Raw genomic sequence first — 19,113 nt, forward strand, 5'->3', positions numbered from 1 at the left:
TATTTTGTAGCTAAATGATAAAGGATCTATCTTTCTGTGTATTCGCAGCACATTACACTTGTCTACATTGAGATTCAATTACCATTCCCTGCACCATGCGTCAATTCGCTGCAGATCCTCCTGCATTTCAGTACAATTTTCCATTGTTACAACCTATCGGTACACCACAGCATCATCTGCAAAAAGCCTCAGTGAACTTCCGATGTCATCCACCAGGTCATTTATGTATATTGTGAATAGCAACGGTCCTATGACACTCCCCTGCGGCACACCTGAAATCACTCTTACTTCGGAAGACTTCTCTCCATTGAGAATAACATGCTGCGTCCTGTTATCTAGGAACTCCTCAATCCAATCACACAATTGGTCTGATAGTCCATATGCTCTTACTTTGTTCAATAAACGACTGTGGGGAACTGTATCGAACGCCTTGCGGAAGTCAAGAAACACGGCATCTACCTGTGAACCCGTGTCTATGGCCCTCTGAGTCTCGTGGACGAATAGCGCGAGCTGGGTTTCACATGACCGTCTTTTTCGAAACCCATGCTGATTCCTACAGAGTAGATTTCTAGTCTCCAGGAAAGTCATTATACTCGAACACAATACGTGTTCCAAAATTCTGCAACTGATCGACGTTAGAGAAATAGGTCTATAGTTCTGCACATCTGTTCGACGTCCCTTCTTGAAAACGGGGATGACCTGTGCCCTTTTCCAATCCTTTGGAACGCTACGCTCTTCTAGAGACCTACGGTACACCGCTGCAAGAAGGGGGGCAAGTTCCTTCGCGTACTCTGTGTAAAATTGAACTGGTATCCCATCAGGTCCAGAGGCCTTTCCTCTTTTGAGCGATTTTAATTGTTTCTCTATCCCTCTGTCGTCTATTTCGATATCTACCATTTTGTCAACTGTGCGACAATATAGAGAAGGAGCTACAGTGCAATCTTCCTCTGTGAAACAACTTTGGAAAAAGACATTTAGTATTTCGGCCTTTAGTCTGTCATCCTCTGTTTCAGTACCATTTTGGTCACAGAGTGTCTGGACATTTTGTTTCGATCCACCTACCGCTTTGACATAAGACCAAAATTTCTTAGGATTTTCTGCCAAGTCAGTACATAGAACTTTACTTTCGAATTCATTGAACGCCTCTCGCATAGCCCTCCTCACACTACATTTCGCTTCGCGTAATTTTTGTTTGTCTGCAAGGCTTTGGCTATGTTTATGTTTGCTGTGAAGTTCCCTTTGCTTCCGCAGCAGTTTTCTAACTCGGTTGTTGTACCACTGTGGCTCTTTTCCATCTCTTACGATCTTGCTTGGCACATACTCATCTAACGCATAATATACGACGGTTTTGAACTTTGTCCACTGATCCTCAACACTATCTGTACTTGAGACAAAACTTTTGTGTTGAGCCAACAGGTACTCTGAAATCTGCTTTTTGTCACTTTTTCTAAACAGAAAAATCTTCCTACCCTTTTTAATATTCCTATTTACGGCTGAAATCATCGATGCCGTAACCGCTTTATGATCGCTGATTCCCTGTTCTGCGTTAACTTTTTCAAATAGTTCGGGTCTGTTTGTCACCAGAAGGTCTAATATGTTATCCCCACGAATCGGTTCTCTGTTTAACTGCTCAAGGTAGTTTTCAGATAAAGCACTTAAAAAAATTTCACAGGATTCTTTGTCCCTGCCACACGTTATGAACGTTTGAGTCTCCCAGTCTATATCTGGCAAATTAAAATCTCCACCCAGAATTATAACATGGTGGGGAAATCTACTCGAAATATTTTCCAAATTATCCTTCAGGTGCTCAGCCACGACAGCTGTTGAGCCAGGGGGCCTATAGAGACATCCAATTACCATGTCTGAGCCTGCTTTAACCGTGACCTTCACCCAAATCATTTCACATTTCGGATCTCCGTCAATTTCCTTCGATACTATTGCACTTCTTATCGCTATAAACACGCCTCCCCCTTCACTGTTCAGCCTGTCTCTACGGTATACATTCCAATCTGAGTTTAGGATTTCATTACTGTTTACGTCTGGTTTCAGCCAACTTTCTGTCCCTAGTACTACATGGGCATTGTGACCGTTTATTAATGAGAGCAGTTCTGGGACCTTTCTATAGACGCTCCTGCAGTTTACTATTAGCACATTAATATTGTTATTCCCTGTTGCATTTTGCCTACTCCTACCTTGCCGCGTCTCAGGAGGCGTCTTGTCGGACCTAGGGAGGGGATTCTCTAACCTAAAAAACCCCCATGTGCACTCCACACGTACTCCGCTACCCTTGTAGCCGCTTCCGGCGTGTGGTGCACGCCTGACCTATTCAGGGGGACCCTACATTTCTCCACCCGATAGCGGAGGTCGAGAAATTTGCACCCCAGATCTCCGCAGAATCGTCTGAGCCTCTGGTTTAAGCCTTCCACTCGGCTCCAAACCAGAGGACCGCGATCGGTTCTGGGAACGATACTACAAATTGTTAGCTCTGATTCCACCCCGCGAGCGAGGCTTTCCGCCTTCACCAATTCCGCCAACCGCCTGTACGAACTGAGGATGACCTCTGAACCCAGACGGCAGGAGTCATTGGTGCCGACATGAGCAACAATTTGCAGTCGGGTGCACCCAGTGCTCTCTATCGCCGCCGGTAGGGCCTCCTCCACATCTCGGATGAGGCCCCCCGGCAAGCAGACAGAGTGAACACTGGCCTTCTTCCCCGACCTTCCCGCTATTTCCCTAAGGGGCTCCATCACCCGCCTAACGTTGGAGCTCCCAATAACTAATAAACCCCTCCCCCCGTGTGCCTGCTCGGACCTTGCTGAAGGAGCAGCCACATGTCCACTCACAGGCAGAGCGGGCGATGCCACACGGCCAGCCTCCACATTGACCCTCCGCCTCGTGCGCCGCGAACGCCGCTGAACCCGCCACTCCCCTTGGGGAGAGGGTGGCCCAACCGCGCCCGGTACCCGCGAAAATGTCTCGACAGCAGGGACAGTGTGTGAAGCATGTAACACCTGGGGTGTACCCTGCGACGCACCAGACTCCCCACTGCCGCTACACTCCGAGGCAGCAGCCTGAAGACGGTGACCGCGGCCATCAACACGCTCAGCTGTTCGCGAACAGTGGCCAGCTCCTCCTGCGTCCGTACACAGCAGTCACACATCCTATCCATCCTAAGGAATCAATTTACTGAAGAGAGTTGTTCAACCTTTAAATAGACTGCTAATTCACTAAAGGCGGCTGTTTATTCACTAAACTGGGGTTGCTAGCCACTTCTTGTAGAAAACAATGGAAATTGCACTACCTGTCTCTGGACTGTATTGAAAACAAACACTAGCACTACTGGCACTATGGTTGACTAAAAGGACTCTCTCTGACTATATTCAAAACAAACACGAAATCTATTGAACACTATTAATAGCACCCGACAATTAAAGCTTCCTAAAAGCAAATACACACGGATGAAGTGACAAGTAAGAAAAATACAGTTAATACTTAAATTAAGGTAGCTCGCTGCACAGCAGACGTGAAGCAGACGGCAGTTACGACGACACTGACGGAATATAAGTATACCAAAGATGTATCAAACAACGAAGCCACGTCACCTCACACTTTAAAACCCCAGGGGAATACTGCATAGGTATTTACATTGAAGTTTGTGAAGCGGTGCAATCTTGCATTAGTGAGCGGTATGCTTCAACTGGACTCACACAGGTCATTGCAGTTGAACAAGAGTGCTTGCTTCTAGTAAACAGACGTGAAACAAATTTAGAAAAATCAACTGAGTTTTTCAAAAACGACCTAGACATTTAGAGGCTGCGCTTACACTTGAATATGTTAGTCAATAACGCTAACAAAAAAACTGGTCTTAAAAAACATGTGTGATGTAAGAAAGTACATTACACAAGACCCTGCAGTTGGAGAAATGTTATGTGCAGTAGTGAAGTGCATTAAGCTTCTCCAAGTAGTTTGAGTCACGACAGCAACAGTAGAACGGTCATTTGGCGCATTTAGACGTCGGAAGTCATATCTCCAATCAAAAATGGGACAGAAACGATTGAACAATTTGGCTGTTCTACATGCCCTCCAAAGAGGTTAGGATGAATTGGATATTCAACCAGTCACCAACGACTTCATATTCAGTAATACAGTCAGATGGTCGACATTTGCATCTTTCTAAAGACACTCTAGCCCAAATAATGGCATTTACAGCAATATTAGTTTATAAAGTAGAGTATTAAATGCATTCATAACGTTAAATTTTCAGTTTCGAAATATTAGTACTAGTGTATTACTGCATTACTATGTTAATAAAGTACTGCATTAGTTATTTTCAAATAATTAAATATTTTTATCGTGTAAGACACAAATTAAACCTGCTAGTTCATACTTTTTGACTGAAAGTATTAGAAATACTGAATAACTTTATTAACTGTGTTAAAGCATTAACTTTTAGATATTGTTTTTATTTAATGAACTCTGAGCATTGTTGAAAGTAAGCTCAAATTAGGTATTTCACTTATTAATCACAGTGCTATTACTGTGTGACAACAATGTTTTATGTTTTATTCTGTTAATGATAGTTTAGAACTTATTAAAATATAATTTCACTTTTTTCAGAGCTATATATTCACTCTGTAATAGTCTATAAGCATGATTATTACTATAAATGAAATTAGCTTTTTACGAAAATACCCTGTGTGTTTATGTTTAGTGTCATTTTCCAAAGCCAAAAACTCTGTCACGCTTGTCAAGTTTCCTGAAGTGTCGAGTTATTGAAAGTCCACCATTCGGGGTTCTAATGTTGATCATATGACTATGCCTAAAAACTAATATGCTTAAAAACTTTAAAACTAACTATTTTTCATCTGAAACTTAGAAATTTCCCGGGGTGAGGCCCCTCAGTATGGGCCCAACCAATATGTTTTATATGGCAGTGCCCCAGCTGTGTAGTATGGAGGGCTTCCTTATTATTGCCTTTAAAATCATACTGGTTACTCATGTGTCTTCGTCCAGTCCGGTGTTGTGGCCCAAAGCCACCTGTTGGTTTTTCTGAACAGAGCACTTACGGTTTGTAGTAAACATGTGTTAAACGTTTAAAATTGTTGTAGCTCTTCAGGCTTTCCCGGCGAGATATTGACTTGCGGAATAATCGGGTCTACTGCCGTATGTTTGTGTCGCTCTGGGACAATACTTTGGCCACGTAACTGGTTGTCTTCTTCAGGTGCTACCTGAGACTGCCGTATTGGAGGATCTTGTCCAGTATTTATGCCCAGAGCCGCGAGGGATAAGCCGAGCGGTCTGAGGCGCTGCAGTCATGGACTGTGCGGCTGGTCCCTGAGGAGGTTCGAGTCCTCCCTTGGGCATGGGTGTGTGTGTTTGTCCTCAGGATAATTTAGGTTAAGTAGTGTGTAAGCTTAGGGACTGATGACCTTAGCAGTTAAGTCCCATACGATTAAAAAAAAATTATGCCCGGAGTTCGCTGGGCGCTATGTTTGCCGTCCGCGGCCGCCTGGCGCTGTTTCTAAGGTGTTGTCCCTTTCCTGGTGCTCCCTCGGACGTCCGCGCCCGAGTTGGTCGCCATCTGTGGCAGCTCTCTGAGGCCCGTCCTGTGTCGGACGCTATGTTCGCGGTCCGCGCTCGCCTGGGGCTGCTCCTGCGGGTTTGGTCCATCCCTGGTGCTCCCACGGACGTCCGCACCAGGCACGTCCACCATCTGTGGTTGTGACAGCTGTCTGGGGCCGGACCCACGTTAGGCGTTCCGTTCGTGGTCCGCGCCCGCTTGGCGCTGCTCCTAAGGTGTTGGCACTTCCTCGGTGCTCCATCGGACGTCCGTGCGCGATTCGGTCGTCATCTGTTGTCATGGCAGCTCTCTGAGGCCCGCCCCGCTGTGGGAGCTCCGTTTTCGGTCCGCGCCCGTTTGTCGCTGCTCCTGCGGTGTTACTACTTCCTGAGAAGTTTCTTGGATCCTTTCGTTGGGTCCTGATAAGCTCCAGAGCCGGACTCCATTCCGAGCTGAGCTAGTAACCTCTGTCTCGATTTATTCGGTTGTCAGTGACCTTGATCTCGATGGCCTCCTTTGAGACACTGTCCCAAAATCTTTGCGTCTCTGTCACGTTTTGGTGTTGTAGTAATCCATTGAGTGACTGAGCTCCAGACAGTGCTCCGCTGTGGCAGAATTGGTTGCCTGTCCGAATCTGGTGTGCCTCTGGTGTTCTTTGCACCTGACGTCCGCCATCCTGGTGGTCTGGCCAATGAATGACTTTCCACACTATCACGGGATGTAGTAAATGCCTGGTTTACGTAGCCCCAGGTCGTCCTTCACACCCCTTGCATAGTCCTAATTTCGGAAGGTGGACAGAATATACCCTTTATATATTTTGAATAAATTCTGCTGGTATTTGGAGATATAGGTCCAGCAATGGCAGGGTTGGTTTCGGTTGTTTTGGGGGAGGAGACCAGACAGCGAGGTCATCCGTCGCGTGGGATTAGGGAAGGAAGTCGGCCATACCCTTTCAAAGTAACCATACCGGCATTTGCCTTGAGGGATTTAGAGAAGTCACAGAATACCTGAATCATGATGGCCGTACGCGGGATTGAACCAACCGAATGCGACATATGGCATGTATGCCACCTTCTTCGCCTCCTATTGCTCCTCTTCTGTACCCTGTGGTTGCCTGGTGGAACGAAGTGCCCTCTGGATGTCTGTGGAAGTGTATCCATTTCTGCTGAACACCAGCAGTAGGAGTTCTATCTCTGTGGCCATACTTTCTGTATCTGACAGGGCCCGAGCCCTGTGAACTAATGTTTTCTAGATTCCACTCTTCTGTGCTGGGTGGTGGCAGCTACTGGCTTGAAGTTATAAGTGTGGGAGGGCTTACGATACACACTGTGCCACAGAGTGCCATCTGCCTTCCTCTTGACCAGGACATTCAAGAATGGGAGCTGTCTATCCTTCTCTAACTCTACACTAAATTTTATACTTGGGTGGCGTGATTTTAGATGTTCCAAAAAGTCATCTAGTTTCTCCTTACCATGGGACCAAATGACAAATGTGTCATCGACATACCTAAGACAGCACTTCGGTTGGTAAGTGGCTGATTCATGTGCCTCCTCTTCGTACCTTTCCATGACAAGGTTGACTACCACTGGTGATTACAGGCTGCCCATTGCCACTCCTTCCGTTTGCTCATAAAATTGACCCCATAAAGAATTTTATTGAGGCGCGTGGCTGTCTTCTAGTGCAATAAGGGGTGCTTTGTTATGTACTTCAGTAAATTACATCCAGTGTTCTTCGCCTCATGTTGTTTACGTTTTAAACAGGGTTCTAGAAGCCTGTTGTTATGACTATTATAGTTTTCTTGCCTCGCTCCTGCCTTTTATCCAGTAGTGTTTATTCAGTTTGTTTTAGAAGTGGTCTAAGCGTTTGTTGCACTTACTTCACGCATCGGCTTTGACTCTCATATTGGTTAATGTTGTGTAATCAATTACTTAAAGCTATATTATGCAGACTTACCTCCATGCGTCGGTGCTGTGACGGACATCAAACAGAATTCGTTCGTTGATTGTGATCTATTTTTGTAAGATAGCTGGCCATCTGATTACTTTAGATCCTCCTAACTTACCTTTTGTTACACGTGTTAACTGTATTAAGTATTTATATATTTTTATTTCGTCATGCTCTCTGGACGTTGCCCAATCTGTCGATTGATCTTAACAGTTGCTGACATTACTTGCTGCTCTGACATACATCGTTCGTTTCGCCTACGAGCATCATTGAATATAGACTTGGCCTCCTACTATGCTTGGCCACAGGGTCTAAGAACGTGTTATTTTATTATTTATGTACATCTTGTGTTTTCATCAAGTTTCAGGGCAATTCTAACGCACGTCTGTGAATTGTGCAGCTCGCATAAGAGGCAGCCAACCATTAAATCAGTGTATTTGTTTTCTTTTTTTTTTCTTTAAGTGCTGTAAAAATTTTTAGTATGTTTTAAAATTAGGTTCTTGCTATAATTTGGGTTTTCGTATTCATGTTGTTATTCTGTAACTGATCTGGTTTCTGTAACTGCAACAGCCTATCTCACTTGAATTTTTTAATTATCGAAACAGCACGTGATTATATGAAAACTTCCTTCAAGAAAAAGTTTAAGTAAATCAGATGGCGCTGGGAGGTCACTTTTAACATAATTTCTTCCTGCACCGCATATATACTAGTTTCTGTAGACACCTGCTTCTAATTCAGTTAGCCTATACATGCTCTAACTTGCATGAATATTGCTGAAGCTCAGAGTGTGTAAAATTTGTAGTCCCCTTAAAATTTGGTGTTGCCAGCATCGTCGTTAACAGGTTTGTTGGGCCATATGACCTTCCATGAAACTGTCAACCGTAGCTCACTGATATCAGCTTTTATGTATTTATTATGCAATTGTTCCCTGTGTTTCCTTATCTTGCTATAATGCACTTTCATCATTAGGCCTTAACCATTGGTGCAGGTGTTAAGAATAAATTTGAATTTACTTGTTAACTGTACATGCTTGTAACACTTTTTTTCTTTACATTTCCGATGAAACATACCGTTAACTGGGCTCCAAGCAAATTTAGTAGTAGTATGTTTGTGATGGTTCAAATGGCTCTGAGCACTATGGGACTTAACTGCTACGGTCATCAGTTCCCTAGAACTTAGAACTACTTAAACCTAACTAACCTAAGGACAGCACACAACACCCAGCCATCACGAGGCAGAGAAAATCCCTGACCTCGCCGGGAATCGAACCCGGGAACCCGGGCGTGGGAGTAGTATGTTTGTGATTTGGTTTCCTTTACCCCTACGTATAAAGTCACATGGCGATTAAGTATTTAGCAGCAGTTTGATTTGTGATTCTTTGCTTGTCACTGCCATAATTCAGAATTTAAGTTTTGTTGACCGAAGCACTTGTTATTTAACGTGAACCATTCATTTCACTGTTCTTGTTTTGTTGACTTGTAAACTACATGTGATTGTGGTCAATTATTGGCGTGCCTTTCACTGCATGATATTAAGTGTTTTAATAAACCATTGATTCAAGATACTTTATTTTGTAGTCCCAGTATCTTTCCGCTCCCCAGCCGACTATCTGTCGCTTCCATCACAATTATTATCCTATGCACACGAAATTACATGATTCATACAATTTTTATCACGCGTAAAATATCATCTCCAAGAAGCATTATGGACGTAAGTAAAATTATAAACGAAATTTGTATGAATCATTCATAGATGTAAGTAAGCTATATTAATTGTTGACTCCAACAAATAGACCTCACATTGGCATTCTGGCCGAAACGAACTTGCAGTGGAAACACGACCCGTAGAAGCTGAATAAAATACTACGCAGCTAACTGGGAATCAATTTACATAAAAAAAAATGTGTGAAATCTTATGAGACTTAACTGCTAAGGTCACTACTTAACCTAAATTATCCTAAGGACAAACACACACACCCATGCCCGAGGGAGGACTCGAACCTCAACCGGGACCAGCCTTACAGTCGATGACTGCAGCCCCCCAGAGACCACTCGGCTAATCCTGCACGGCTTTACAAAAAAAAAAGCTACATATTTGGACCTCATATATGCTGCGGGACCAGCATAGAAGAAAATGTACATGTCAACAGACTCCTTTAAATATTACTACATGACAAGGAAATTCCCATCATAGTAAAAACTGAAAGCACAAAAATATAACAATAATCAAGCGATGGCTCACAAACATGCTTTTTTTTAAAAGAAAATATTTGGGATTTAGGTAAATTATACTCTTGATAACTCGCTAAGTCAGATCAGAATCCCATCGAAAGGAAAACGTTAGGAGAGATGGGGAGACGAAAATAAGTTCGAAAATATTTCTTCATGCATATTTCGTAACGTTCGACATTCCATTTATTAATTTGGCTTCAAAATATTTTTCGACGTCACCAGGTTCTTGACACAGTGGTGAAACTTACACCATAAATAGAAATAACTGCTACAGTATAATACAGAAGGTAAGTAAAAAAAAAATTCAGACACAATGAGACGAAGTGGATACTTTTATTCAATGACAGTAATTACACTCAAACCATCGCGATTCATGTTGGTCCCCTGGACATTAGGAACAGTGTAGCACGGTTCTTAATAGGGCGTGTGATAACCACAGAAGACAACACATACTCTGCAACGTACTCCTGTCCTGACCAATAGGTTAGTAGGGAGATCTTGCCGTAGGGAGCTCCATTCCTATACCAGCGTATGGTAGTTCGTGCATGCGGACGTGGGAGCGCTGCATTATGTCTCATTGAAGTAAAATGCTCAGTGGTATTTAATTCGGGGGAACGGGCAGGTGAGGTCATTAATCGAATATACTCTTGTTCCTGGAGCTCCTACAGCTGTTCTCCTTTGTGTGGTAGCTCATTCTCGTCCACAAACATGAACTCAGGGCCGAATGTGGCCCTGACGAGACGCACATGGGGAGGGAGTACAGTGACACAACAACGTTGGCCTATGAGTGAGCTTGTTGAAAGGTCTGGGGGTCGTTACGCTTATACAACGTTATGCCTCGCCACACGTTAACATGTGGACCACGATAATGGTAATGTACGACAATATTCATGCTGCAGTCACCACAGACGCCTACTGCTGGGGCAACCCCGCAGACAGACCAGCGAAGCGGGTTGCTGACTCTCCTGCGAAGTCTGGCTGACCCAAGAGTGTTTACAAGCAATTACCATAGTTCATAACAAACAAGTAGGTGCGGCCAACGTCCATCATAGCGCATCAACCAGCAGCAGAGGAAGGGAGCGCGACGATCACGTGTGTGCAAACAGTCCCAGAAATATTCTTCCGCCCGGGACTAGGTAAGCCGGAGCCCAGCCTAAAGCAGGGAGTTCTCGATTCGCCGGATGCGGAGAAGACCGGTCGATCCAGCAGTGTGCCATCTCGACCATTCTCTCTTCCGCAACGATTGTGATACATCGCTTTCGGCGTGTTAGGCTATCTTCCACATGCTAACAGCCGACTTCGACGTGGAACAGATGGACAGGTATAAAGTCGAAGGGAACTCTGGTTATAGGAATTACTTGTTATTTGCATTATAAGCAGAAGGGATGCTTAATGTTTTTTTCATTTCGAAGAGTGTGTTACTGATTTTGGTTTACTGCAGTTTTTCCACAAAGAAATGGTGGTGAAAAGAGTTAGTTCTTGATCTGTAGATTTAGTAGTTCGTGGGTGCGTTTCATGTTCCCACTTCCAGCATATAGGGTGCATGCAGCACTGCCGAAAACGATCGTTTAGGTGTTCCAGGTGTTATAGTGTGCGGAGGCATAATATGGCCTGGGCGTTCTCACCGCCAGATGTTTGAACAGTGTGCGCTCACCGATAAACATTATTGTAATACACCAAACGCGTTTTTTTTCTGGAATGCATTCGACAGTGTTTTAACTTTCAAGGACGAAAATCAGCTACCGCGTCGAAAAGTGCGGATAAGAAGTTTTTCCAAAGAAAGGATAATCGGCGAATGGAGTCGCTTGCCCCTTCTGCTGACTTAAGTGCCAACGACTTGGGTCGGGTTGCGCTGGTGAGACAAAGCAGCACATAGACATGCACCAACGACGATACAGCAGTTGTCGACGACGCTGCTGGAGCAATGGAATTCCATACCACAATAACAAGCCAACCCTATGGCCAGCGTGCGAGAACGTCCAGGGCGTGCACCGCCGTCCTTGTTTCACCAAGCCCTATTGAGAACCGTGCACGACTTTCGTAAAGCCCGGGGGACCAGTGTCAGTCGCGGTAACTTAAGTGCTATAATTGTCTTTAAATAAAAGTGTCATTTCTGCTAGTCTCATTGCGTATTTCTCTACGTTATCATGCGTACTATACTGCAGCAGTTCTTTCGTAGGTGTGGCCCAAATTTTAACGAGCTATGTTACCTGGCAGCGACTCATCCTGCGAAATATACTTTCGGCTCCCTAATGCTTCCACACCCGTGTGCCTTACTAACACTTCAGACATAATAATGTAATTACTATATCTTAAATCAAATGGTCGAGTAAAAACCAACATTACTATTTCGGAGCACATGACGAGGAGAGGGGCTAACTTTCTGCCGCTTTAGGCGGTAGCGACGATCCTAGGTGGTAACAGCAGGAATGCCCACACGTAAGGATGACCTGAAACGGGCTTACTTGGCTTATGTCATTAAATGGTACACATACTACTACTGATCGCTATCGTCCTATAAAACGTTAATGCAGTTTGTATGCATTTCTTTTCTTCTTTATTTTATTTCTGCGTTAAAGTTGCGTTTCTTGGGTTATAATGATGTTATATGCACCGACGCAATGTAATTTTTACGTAGATGCAGCATTATTATTTATGACGTAATACACTCCTGGAAATGGAAAAAAGAACACATTGACACCGGTGTGTCAGACCCACCATACTTGCTCCGGACACTGCGAGAGGGCTGTACAAGCAATGATCACACGCACGGCACAGCGGACACACCAGGAACCGCGGTGTTGGTCGTCGAATGGCGCTAGCTGCGCAGCATTTGTGCACCGCCGCCGTCAGTGTCAGCCAGTTTGCCGTGGCATACGGAGCTCCATCGCAGTCTTTAACACTGGTAGCATGCCGCGACAGCGTGGACGTGAACCGTATGTGCAGATGACGGACTTTGAGCGAGGGCGTATAGTGGACATGCGGGAGGCCGGGTGGACGTACCGCCGAATTGCTCAACAAGTGGGGCGTGAGGTCTCCACAGTACATCGATGTTGTCGCCAGTGGTCGGCGGAAGGTGCACGTGCCCGTCGACCTGGGACCGGACCGCAGCGACGCACGGATGCACGCCAAGACCGTAGAATCCTACGCAGTGCCGTAGGGGACCGCACCGCCACTTCCCAGCAAATTAGGGACACTGTTGCTCCTGGGGTATCGGCGAGGACCATTCGCAACCGTCTCCATGAAGCTGGGCTACGGTCCCGCACACCGTTAGGCCGTCTTCCGCTCACGCCCCAACATCGTCCAGCCCGCCTCCAGTGGTGTCGCGACAGGCGTGAATGGAGGGACGAATGGAGACGTGTCGTCTTCAGCGATGAGAGTCGCTTCTGCCTTGGTGCCAATGATGGTCGTATGCGTGTTTGGCGCCGTGCAGGTGAGCGCCACAATCAGGACTGCATACGACCGAGGCACACAGGGCCAACACCCGGCATCATGGTGTGGGGAGCGATCTCCTACACTGGCCGTACACCACTGGTGATCGTCGAGGGGACACTGAATAGTGCACGGTACATCCAAACCGTCACCGAACCCATCGTGCTACCATTCCTAGCCCGGCAAGGGAACTTGCTGTTCCAACAGGACAATGCACGTCCGCATGTATCCCGTGCCACCCAACGTGCTCTAGAAGGTGTAAGTCAACTACCCTGGCCAGCAAGATCTCCGGATCTGTCCCCCATTGAGCATGTTTGGGACTGGATGAAGCGTCGTCTCACGCGGTCTGCACGTCCAGCACGAACGCTGGTCCAACTGAGAAGCCAGGTGGAAATGGCATGGCAAGCCGTTCCACAGGACTACATCCAGCATCTCTACGATCGTCTCCATGGGAGAATAGCAGCCTGCATTGCTGCGAAAGGTGGATATACACTGTACTAGTGCCGACATTGTGCATGCTCTGTTGCCTGTGTCTATGTGCCTGTGGTTCTGTCACTGTGATCATGTGATGTATCTGACCCCAGGAATGTGTCAATAAAGTTTCCCCTTCCTGGGACAATGAATTCACGGTGTTCTTATTTCAATTTACAGGAGTGTATTATTCCCAGGTATTGTGTAATTTCGTGGTAATTGGAGGAGCTTCGGCCCGTTAGAAGAAGTTGTGTCTATGGAGAGTGCTAGAAAGCAGCAGTTTAAGAGCGACAGTGAGTGATGGCTTGTTGCGATTGCGTTTAAGGCTGAACACTACGAGTGAGACTGACTGTAGATATTTCATATGGTGAATAATTTGTGGTAAGGCCTTATGGGATCAAAATGCTGATGTGACCGGTCCCTAAGCGTACGCACTACTTAATCTAACTTTAACTTATGCTAAGGACAACACACATACCCAGGCCCGAGAGAGGACTCGAACCTCCGACGGAGGGAGCCGCGTGGACCGTGACAACGCTACCTAGACCACGCGGCTACCCCGCGCGGTGATCTGTGTGAGATGGGGCACCGAATGCCAAGAGCTTTATCTAAAGTATACGTAAGGGCCGAGTTCGTAAACACTTAAATTCTGGCGTTGTGAAACACAAACTTGCAGATTGCATGTCACGATGGATATTCGGCCAGCTGTCTACTACTGCTTTCTAGAAATCGTCTTATTTTCTAAATATTAAATTTACTCGATCGACCTGGCCTGTCCTTCTGAAACAGAAAATGTTTATTATGGAATATTTCAACTTATAAGGGAACTATGAGACAACGCAGCAGAAACTTCAGACATGCTACAGCTTTCGTGCCAGGTAGGTAGCTGCAGCACGCACATCCCTTCAAGCACATTGCCAATTGACAAACGACATACTTTCATGATTTGTTAGCACGAATTCCCATCGACAGACATTATTAAACTGCGTTAGGAAATTGAAGACTGATTTCACTTTACCGTTTAACAGTTCTTCTCCAAAAACACCTCAGATGGAATTTAACTTTTGTGCTGTAAAAGGCTGTTTCAAATGCCAGAACATGTGTGTTGATATAACTGTATACGCTGAGGCCTTTATTACCTCTTAACTGAGACGTGAACTCGAAACTGCTTACAGACACATTATTTAAAGCCAGGTTATCACTCAGCGCAGACATGAAATTTATTACAATCAGGGATCATTTATTTGTTTTTGATTTCTCTGTCTTATAGTTAAAGACTTCCTGAAATATAACAGATCTAAATCGATAATATTAAGAAGCCCATATGCATCAAATGGACTGGTTTGGTGAAATGACTTATCCCTATAACAGTCAAGCACTGCATATTCACATATCCATCATTATTTATCGCTGCAGCAGATCGTGCTAAATACTATGAACTGCGCTTACGTACTACACCTGCGATGTCAGTCAGAATTTCTTGCAAACCAATGTTATCGAACAGATAACTAGATTAGTTGTGGCCAGAATCAGTCTGCTTAGGAGTTGCATTAAATGAACAAGTGTATGACGTTTTCATCAGAAGTGTCCTGGAGGTGTTTTGGTGAACGGCATGTTATAGAACACTTACATGTTACTTGGAGTAATGCATTTTCAAATTTTGTAAAGTAATCGAGAAGGTGGAGCAAGGTATCAACTAAGTATTTACTTGAAGGACACAGAGTATCATTATAGAACACTTATAGCCGGGTGACAGCAACTGCGACTTCTCGTAAACAGTCTTAACCGGACAGCAGTAGTTAGAAGAAGTTATGACCGTTTACACCGATTTGGCTTAACTTACTCACGGTTATATTACGCAGGTAGGCGTAACGAAACTGCATTAGTACAATAGGCTTGTGAAGCGTTTAAGGGTAATCGAGTTTCACAGCAGGCGGCACTTCTTGCTGTTGGTGCACGCTGCAGCGGAGCGAACGCCACCTGGGGATACTTGCAGGGTGTTGGGTCGGAGACGCGCGGTGTAGCCGCGTGGTGAAGGGGACTATGCCACGGTTCACGCGGCTCCCCCCATTAGAGGACGAAGTCCTCCTTCAGACAGTGGTTTGTGTGTTGTCATTAGCGTAAGTTACTTTAAGTTACATTAACTATTGTGTAAGCCTACGGACCGATGATCTCAGCAGTTTGCTCCCATAGGAACTTATCACCACCATTGAGGGGCCGGAGCGGGTGAGGCAGTCAGGTAGCATGAGCTCGTGGTCAAGTACTGACTCGAGGACACTATTACCGTCGCCAGTGATTGGCTAGTTTGACCAACGGTTAGGTGCAGTAGTGCTCTCCGAGTTAAAGATCAACCCTGCTGGGTGCCTCGTTTCATGTTGGCAGGCGAATTTGGATTTAGGCCCTGCTTGAATGGCTGGCATTCTTTTCTGATGTTACTTAAAATCCGTCTTGATTGCAAATTTTATGTGACGTAGCATGTGAAAGTTGTTGGATTTGGACGGGTTACTCCTGTAACTGCAATATCAGATCTGAAGATGGTTCTGAATGAACCGAAACCGGTCATATGAATAATAAAAAAAATTTTTTTTGCAATCAAGACGGATTTTAAGTAACATTACAAAATCACTGATTGCTGTTATCCCATAAGACATTATGTCTGTTTTTGCAACATTCTTTGCTGAGACACATGTAAATGGAAATTAAAGATGAACCGCCAAAAGAACAAATAATTTTACACATTTAAACGAAACTTCTTCCAATATTAATTTGAACGGTATGCCTTTTCTGTTGACTAAAGTGATTTGAATCTGGGTGTGGTGTATATTACCTTATAAAACGGAATATTCATGTTAACCCTTGTTGTTAAATCCAGACTGGTACGGCTCAGTTAACTGAAATAACACTTCTCAGCTCGTGGGTGCTGACCTGAATTACGGTAATGATTACAGTGATAAGTTCACTAAAGAGAAACTAAGTTGGTTCAGCAGCACGCGAGTGTCAACTCCGGCGGCATTTGGTAATTCAGAACGGTGCCCCACTTGGATATGCGAGGTACTGTTACAAGGGCATGCTGAAAAGTAATCCTTCCGAATGTTTTATGTGAAAGCTCTTAGAGGTATTTAAATAAAAATATGTTAACGTCCTACATGTTCACTCTTCATGACCACATGTATCCAACCCTCTGCTACTCAACGGGTTATGGCCTCGTCAATAAAATGAAACAGTATTCAGTGACGGTATCAACAAACTGGTCTCCCATTTGGATAAACACGTTCATCACCAGGGTGACTATATTGAGGTACAAATATGTAGACGTGATGAATAAAGATGTAGAGCGTTAATTACGTTTGTTTTATTTGAAAAGACTTAACAATTAGGAGGCCTTACTTTTCAGCACACCCTCGCACATTAGTAAGCCTACTGCTCCTTTCGCTGTCCGAATATTCTGGCCTGTACTTGTGATCAGCGACAGCAGTGTCAGCGGTCAAACTTTACCCTTATGCAACACGTGCTTGTATAGTTTTTATTTTATACTTTTTTTTGGTCCAGTTAATATTTCGTAACATTTGCTGAGCTCTCTCGATAGAGTATTGAGCAGGATAGTGGCAGTTATTAGTGACGTATTGTAGGCCGGCGAGCCGCAGACCTAATGAAAAAAATTTTCTTTACGTGTGCGGTTGCCTAATGTAACTTTTGAATGGACTACTTAGGGGAAAGTATTATTTCACTGTTTTACTTTCTTCTGTTGTATGAAGTTCATTAATAAGTTGCGAAACTGTGGACCTGCACTGATTTCTTACAGAATTCACTGCACACCATCCTGTGGTTCAACAGCTTCACGAACGAGCACAATACTGTAAGAAAAGGCCAGCCGTTTCAGTGATATTAGCACAAATGACTGTGAAAGCAGATCATACGTCCGAAACCACTTTGTTTTTTGTCATCAGGCATCCGAAAGATTTGATGCTCACCGCTACGAATTCTACTCCGGTGGCTAAAGTTTCATTCCAGAGTAGCAGTAGCAACCTACCTCATCAACTACTTACTCTCTGTCTTCTCCTACAGTTTTTACATTCTACAGCTCCTTCTAGTACCATGGACGTTACCACTGATGTCTGAAGAGATGTCTAATTACCCTGTCCCTTCTTCTTAACAATCTATTCCACATCATACTTTCCTCGCCGATTCGGCGGAGAATCTACTCGTTCCTTAACTTGTTGTTGTTGTTGTGGTCTTCAGTCCTGAGACTGGTTTGATGCAGCTCTCCATGCTACTCTATCCTGTGCAAGCTTCTTCATCTCCCAGTACCTACTGCAACCTACATCCTTCTGAATCTGCTTAGTGTATTCATCTCTTGGTCTCCCCTATGATTTTTACCCTCCACGCTGCCCTCCAATACAAAATTGGTGATCCCTTGATGCCTCAGAACATGTCCTACCAACCGATCCCTTCTTCTGGTCAAGTTGTGCCACAAACTTCTCATCTCCCCAATCCTATTCAATACTTCCTCATTAGTTATGTGATCTACCCATCTAATCTTCAGCATTCTTCTGTAGCACCACATTTCAAAAGCTTCTATTCTCTTCTTGTCCAAACTATTTACCGTCCATGTTTCACTTCCATACATGGCTACACTCCATACAAATACTTTCAGAAATGACTTCCTGACACTTAAATCTATACTCGATGTTAACAAATTTCTCTTCTTCAGAAACGCTTTCCTTGCCATTGCAAGTCTACATTTTATATCCTCTCTACTTCGTCCATCATCAGTTATTTTGCTCCCCAAATAGCAAAACTCCTTTACTACTTTAAGTGTCTCATTTCCTAATCTAATACCCTCAGCATCACCCGACTTAATTCGACTACATTCCATTATCCTCGTTTTGCTTTTGTTGATGTTCATTTTATATCCTCCCTTCAAGACACCATCCATTCCGTTCAACTGCTCTTCCAAGTCCTTTGCTGTCTCTGACAGAATTACAATGTCATCGGCCAACCTCAAAATTTTTATTTCTTCTCCATGGATTTTAATACCTACTCCAAATTTTTCTTTTGTTTCCTTTACTGCTTGCTCAATATAGAGATTGAATAACATCGGGGAGAGGCTACAACCCTGTCTTACTCCCTTCCCAACCAATGCTTCCCTTTCATGTCCCTCAACTCTTATAACCGCCATCTGGTTTCTGTACAAGTTGTAAATAGCCTTTCGCTCCCTGTATTTTACCCCTGCCACCTTTAGAATTTGAAAGAGAGTATTCCAGTCAACATTATCAAAAGCTTTCTCTAAGTCTACAAATGCTAGAAACATAGGTTTGCCTTTCCTTAATCTTTCTTCTAAGATAAGTCGTAAGGTCAGTATTGCCTCACTTGTTCCAGTATTTCTACGGAATCCAAACTGATCTTCCCCGAGGTCGGCTTCTACTAGTTTTTCCATTCGTCTGTAAAGAATTCGTGTTAGTACTTTGCAGCTGT

General features: G+C 44.4%; 1 protein-coding gene across 1 annotated transcript in view; it reads right to left on the reverse strand.

Annotated features, from left to right (window-relative positions):
* Nucleotides 1-19,113, reverse strand: part of LOC126088455 (protein turtle homolog B-like) — a 451,623-nt gene that overhangs the window by 364,425 nt on the left and 68,085 nt on the right. The window lies entirely within an intron of this gene.

This window comes from Schistocerca cancellata, chromosome 6 (assembly GCF_023864275.1).
Source record: "Schistocerca cancellata isolate TAMUIC-IGC-003103 chromosome 6, iqSchCanc2.1, whole genome shotgun sequence".
Classification (NCBI taxonomy): domain Eukaryota; kingdom Metazoa; phylum Arthropoda; class Insecta; order Orthoptera; family Acrididae; genus Schistocerca; species Schistocerca cancellata.